We start from the raw sequence: 6,915 nt of genomic DNA, 5'->3' as shown, positions 1-6,915 counted from the left end.
TAAAAACAACCAATATAGTATGTTTTTGTTGTTACATGTCCTTGTGTTGCCTGCAGAGTATAGTGACCCCAGGTACAGCAGCTCTGAACCCTTCCCTGTCCTGAGTCAATCTCACTGATTCAGACACACCAACCAATCCCCATTGCCCCAGATACTGTATCAATCTCATCCGAGGTCTTTCCTGTAATTCCACCCTTCTGAGCATGATGTCCTTCTCCAAGGACCTATCTCTCCTGGGCATGTGCCCAAAGTAAGGGAGGCAGAGCTTCAAAATCCTAGCCTCCTAGGAGAGACTTGGTTTCACCCTTTCCAAGAGAGAGACCTATTTGTTTTCTTGCCAGTTCATGGTATGTTCAAGACTTCTCTGGTGGCCTAGTGGCAAGAAGCTACACTGCAATCCTGTAGGTGGTTCAAGGCCATCAGCCTCTCCATGGGAGAAGAATGAACAGTCTCCTCTCATGTGATTAACTGCCTCTGAAAACTGCCAGAGGGTCAGCTATGAGTTGGTTCCAATGCAACAGTACATAACAACAATGATCATTTATGGACTGCTAAACCAAATAGTTGGGAGAGGATTAAGGGTGTACTGCAATATTTCTTAATCCCATTACAGCCCTGGAGGGTAAGGGAGATTTTTCTCGGTGTAGGTTGTAATACTTTCCTTTTACTAGCGGTAAAAAAGGGGAGGAAAACAAGCCAAGAGGAAGAACCTCAGCACCACCAAGAAGTTGTTAGAAGTGCATCTTTTGGACTAGATCCTGCTCAGGTGTGCTCCTTGACCATGGAGATGACCAGGACATATGTTGTTCTCCCAAAATGCTGAGCTTCCAGATTCTGAAGGAAACCAATTTTTCCTCCACAACCAACAGTGAGAGAGCGGTTCTTTCCCTGGAGTTGGCACCCTGAATTTAGACTTTTATCCTCCTAAACTCTAAGGGAGTAATTTCTGTTTGTTACAACCATCCATGGTCATACCTTTGTTATCATTAGATAACTTAAAGTAGGTAGCATTATTAGATAACTAATATGTTTGAAGGGTAGAACAGGCCTTGACCTTGGCATTTTGTTATGTGCCTTCATGTTGTGTATGACTCCTATGAACAACAGATTGGAAACTTGCCCTATCTTGGATGATTACTATGAATGAGTAAATGAATTAGAAGATTAGTAGATTATAGCAGAGTGAATAATGGAGGTATTATCCATGTCAGTCTCATCATCAATCTGATGATTATTGTTATTTAATAAGAAAGCTTTTCTCTTCTAAAGTATTGCCACCCTTCACTGGTGTATATTAGAGTCTCAAATCCTAACTTCATTTATTAATTCCTCTACATTATCTGTTGTATCTTCTGGACTATCATATTCAATCAGAATCGATAAGATCCAAAAGTTGAATTGCATTTTATTAGTTGGCATATTCCTTTGCTCATTTCTCAGGATGGGCAATGTGGAATGAAGACAGACTAATAAGCAGGAATGGCCATCTTCTGAATATACTTCTGAATATACTATACTTCTGAAATAAACTTTTGAAAAGTTTAGGAATCACAGAGGAACATTGTTAGATGTAATACTGAATTATAGCCCCACACACTGGAAGACACTTAAAACAAAAGAGCTGCAGAAGTCCATTAATAATTGGGAAATAGAATGTATGAAGTATGAATACTAGAAAATTGGAAGTTGTCAATAATGACACGAACTCATAAAGACTGACATCCTCGGCATTAGTGAGCTGAGATGGATTGGTATTGGACACACTGAATCAGATAATGCTACAATCTATTACGGCAAGTATTACAAATTGAACACGAATGAAGTTGTAATCATTGTAAAAAAGAATATTTCAAAATCTACCCTGGTGTATGATGCTTTGAGTGATAGGATACTATCCTCATACATACAAGAAGGCCTGTTAATATACATGTTATTCAAATATATGCATCAACCATGAAAGCCAACATTAAGAATCTGAGGACTTATGCCAGCTTTTGCAGTCTGAAATAGAGTATGCAATCATAATGCATTAACAGTAACTGGTGACTGGGGAAAAAAAGAATTGGTGACTGGAATGCAAAAATTGTGAAAAAAGAAGCACTTGTAAGAAAATAAGACCTTGGTGACAGAAATGAGACTGGAAATTGTATGATAGAATTCTGTACAGTCAATACTTTTTTTAATTTGCAAATACCTTTTTAAAAACACAACAGTAACTATACCAATGGATCTCACCTGATGTCCTACACAGCAATCAGATTGACTACATTTATGGAAGGAGTCTATAAAGAAGCTCAATATCAGCAATCAAAATAAGTCTGTGGGCTGACTGTGGAACAGATAATTGATTACTCATGTGCATGTTCAAGTTGAAATTGAACGTGAAAACAAATCCACAAGAACTAAAATATGACGTTGAGCATATCTTGCCAGAACAGATTTAATGCACTGAACGTTAATGACTAAATAGCAGATGAGTGGTGGGATGACATCAATGATATCATCCATGAAGGAATCAAAAAGTCATTACATTCATTAAGATTAATAAAATTTAATAATTTTTTAAAAAGTCATTACAAAGAGGGAAAGAAAAGACTGAAGTGGATGTCAGAAGAGACTTTGACAATTGTACTATAACATAGAGAGGTCACAACAGAGTGAAGAAATGCTGAAAAAAGAGGAATGGGAAGAGTTCAAGAGGCAACTTGAGTCAACAAAGCAAAGTATTGCAACACAATATACAAGGATCCGGAGTTAGAAAACCGAAAGGGAAGAACACACTCAGCATTTGTCAAGTTGAAAAAATTGAGTTATTAATTCAAGCTTTATGTTGCAATTCTGAGAGATTCTTGAATAATGCTGGAAGCATCAGAAGAAAATGGAAAGAATACACAGAATTACTATACCAGAAAGAATTGATCAACATTGAACTCTTGCAGAAAGTAGCATATAATCAAGAACCAATGCTAATGAAGGAAGAAGTCCAAGCTGTACTGAAGGCATTGGCAATACCAATTAACATCTTTCAACCAACAGATGCAACCTTTGTTGTTCTCACTTCTGTTGTTAGGTGCTTCTGAGTCGAGTATGATGCTTAACCCTATGAACAGCCAGTCTGAACCCAAGTCTATCCTGTGCCATCCTCTTCATCTGTGACACAACAGAGCCTGTTGCTGAAGTCACTGTGTCAATCTATTTCACTGAGGGCTCTCCTTTACTGATTTTCCATCTTTCCAAGCATGATGTCCCTTTCCAAGTAATAGACTCACCTAGCTACATGTCCAAAGTAAGAAAGACAAAGCTACACCATCTTTGTCTCCAAGGAGCACTTGGATGCACTTTTCCCAAGACAGCTGTTTGTGCTTTTGGCAGTCCAGGGAATATTCAGTACTGTTCTCCAGCACCACAACTCAAAGGCATCAAATCTTTTGTCGTCTTTATTCATTGTCTAACTCTCTGATGTGTAGCAGGTGATTAAGAAGTCTATGACCTGAATTAGGACCACCTTTATCTTCAAACTGACATCATTGCTCTGGTATTTTGCAAAGTTTCCTGACAGTGGACTTGCCTGATGTAATACATCTCCTAATTTCCTGACTGCTGGTACCAGGGTGTTGATTGTTGATTCAAGCAAAAGGAAATGATTGACAGCTTCAATCCTTTCTCCATTTAGCATAATGTTAACTGTGTGAGGACCTTTGTTTTCTTAATGCTAAGATGGAATCCATACTGAAGTCTATAGTCCTTGATCTTTTACAGCGAGCATTTTATATCCTCTTCATTGTCAGCAAAGTTGTGTCATCTGCATAACACAGGTTGTTTATGAGTTGCCCTCCAATTCTGATGCTATATTCTTCATAAGAGTTCACCTTCACTAATTATTTGCTCAGCATACAGATTGTTGAACAGGTAAGGAGAAAGGATACAACCCTGATGTACACCTTTCCTGATTTTAAACCACGCAGTATTCCTTTGCTCAGTTCTGTGCTAAGAAATTGGATACTGTTATGAGGTCAACTTACTGGAATAAATCCATATTTGTTCCAGTTCTAAAAAGCATTTAGCCAAAAGAATGCAGAAATTATCAAACAATAGCATTAATACTACATGCCAGTAAAATCATGCTGAAGAAAGATTATATAAAAATGGCTGGACCAGTACATCGGCAGTTGTTATTATGTGTCATTGAGTCAAAAATACAACTCATAGGGATGCTATGAACAATGGCTCTGAACATCGCCCTGTCCTGAGCCGTCACTGTCTCTGACACACTTGACTCTATTGCCACAGTTACTGTGTCAATCTCATCCAGAATCTTCCTCTCCCACCCTGACTTTACCCTCCAACCATGATGTTTTTCTTCCTAGCAACATGCACAAAGTATGTGAGATGGAGCTTCAAAATCCTTACCTCCAAGGAGCAACCTGGTTTCATGGAGCTTCAAAATCATTGCCTCTAAGGGAAAACCTTTGCTATGATGGATTTATTTCAATTTTGACTTTACTCCTAGGGTGTAGCCCTTTTCCTTATTCTTATACAGAGAGTGATCTATACTTTTACTACATGATCTTTTAGGTGTCTCAAAGCCCAGGCATTCATTCATTCACCAGTTATCTTTTTACCCTAGATAACCTAGAACTCCATCGTATTCTGAGCATGATACTGTGTGTATAATTTCTGCTCATCTCTCTAGTCTACAAAGGTGGTTCTCAGCTAAAATTTTAGAGTTTTTGGAATTCTCTTATATGCAATTTCCATATTTCTAACAACTTACCCCCACATCCCAGTCACTTAACATCTCACACTTGAGTGTTTCCTCTGATCTATGAGAATGTCACTTTTTATGTGGACTAAGTTTCTCAAGCAAGGGAGAATGTTTTTTATGTCCCTTCTTTCAAGGGTCATACCATTTTGGTTGTCATTCACTTCCTGAGAATGGTTGTTTCATATATTTTTCCAGCTTATGGCAGGAGAGTTAAATCTCATAATACCAGCTGCTCTGTCATGACTAGAACCGGAAGTCCAAGATGACTCTTATGCTTTTAGTTGGCACAATTGTCACTGACAGAGTTGGCTTAATTTTATTTTTCTTTTTAGAAAGTTATATGTCCATGTAAGTAAAAAGAGAAGCTCTAATTAACAGTATTGGTGTGTGGGTAGCTAGATTATTAGAATTTTCAAATCTTTTGAATGTAACACCCACCAGTTATTTTTACATTGAAAAGATCTCTATAGAACTATTAATTTGATTTCTTTTTCTCAAAGTACAAGAGTCCTCTGAAAGACTGTAGCTGAAGGAAACTACGCATATGTCAGACTCACTTCCCCCTTTTTTAAAAAGCCTAACTGGAAATTTATAACTGTGACTTTGCTTTCTGATGAGATCAGAGACTGCCTGGGGAATGCATTTATCTACAAATAATGGCAAATGAAACAGGCCTAATCTCAAATAAAAAAAAAAATTAAAATGTACCAAATTAGAATACATGGGGGTGGATCTAAGTCTCTTTGATGTTCTATACTCTACGACAATTTTGACAACTTTGCAAAACATCACAGAGCTTGCAATTTTCTGAGGACAAGTTAATTGAAAATTGATGAATGGGTTTCAGGCTACTGTTGAATTGAATACTAAATATGTCCTTGTCTGCAAAAGAAGAAGAGCTTCCTCAACCAGTCTTAACGGTAAACTGGCTCAGGGCCCTCTGTGGTAGCTTCCAGAATAACTTCCAGTGTTTGAGACACATGTTTCAAACTTTACATAATTTGTGAAACATTAAACTGATAGTCAAAGCAGATATAAAAATATATATTAATGTTTTGCTCTGATTTATATCTAAAGACTTGCCTACTCAGACACTGCTTAATTTCACCCCACCATCCCCTTCTAATTCTAGAGGTTGATCAGAGCAGCATGCTTTAGAACTTAATTTCATTGCTTCTGTCCTTTGAGATTACTCAAGGACAGCACCAATTTGAGCTCACTGCAGCTTTCATGATATTTTTCCTTTGGTATGTGTAGAAATCAGTGACAATATGTATTCACTGTCTTCAATGTGTGATTATAATATTTTAAATTAATAACTGTTCCTTCCATTTAATCTCTTCTTCCCCTTTGCCCTTGTCAAATCATTTCAGGTGCTTGTTGCTCTTCGGCAACCAGTGGTTGCGCCTGTACTTGCTCTCATTCTCTCCATCACATGCCATCTTTCACACTTGTCTTTAGTAAACTTCCTTGGAAGAAACTGCTAGTTTCCTAAGAATGTTGTAACAAATGCCTGTGAGCCAAATGGCTTAAAATAAGAGAAGCAGTGCCTCTGCTTTCCCTCTCTTTTAGGTCTGGGAGGCTCTCTCCTCATTTCAGGTGACCAAAATCTTACCTCGCTTGCACTTGGGCCAAGGTGAACGCCTTCATAAAGTCATCTGTGATTCTTATCCCTGACTTTCAAACAAAACCATTTTTCCTTTTTCTGTTCCTGTTGTTCTTTTTCTTTATAATATGCCACCTAGTCTTTGCTATGAAACATACTTATTCTCATGCACATTTGTTTAACCTACAAATTTAGAAAACTCCGTAGTATTGAAATGCCATTGTTATCTTTGTCTTTACAGGTAAGTGCTGTTTTCCCTGCTGAGTTTAAGGGACTTAGTATCTCATCAGTTACAAAGTTCTTTACTATACATCTGTTCTCAATTTGACACTTCCATCTTTCTTTTTTTTTTTTCATCTTTCACAAGTAGCCTAAGTAGGGATTAGCATTTCATTGATCAAGTCATTGAGACATCAGGAAATTAGGTGCTAAGTAGAGGGAGAGACAAGAACATTGAATGCTTGCTGAAGGTCAGCACTTAATCATCACAACAATCATGAGGGGGGTGGTGTGTGTAACTATTATCTATTTTACAGATGAAAGG

This window comes from Elephantulus edwardii, unplaced genomic scaffold (genome assembly GCF_000299155.1).
Source record: "Elephantulus edwardii isolate Elephantulus edwardi_28Jun2011 unplaced genomic scaffold, EleEdw1.0 scaffold00007, whole genome shotgun sequence".
Classification (NCBI taxonomy): domain Eukaryota; kingdom Metazoa; phylum Chordata; class Mammalia; order Macroscelidea; family Macroscelididae; genus Elephantulus; species Elephantulus edwardii.
Note: the sequence above shows the minus strand (reverse complement) of the source record.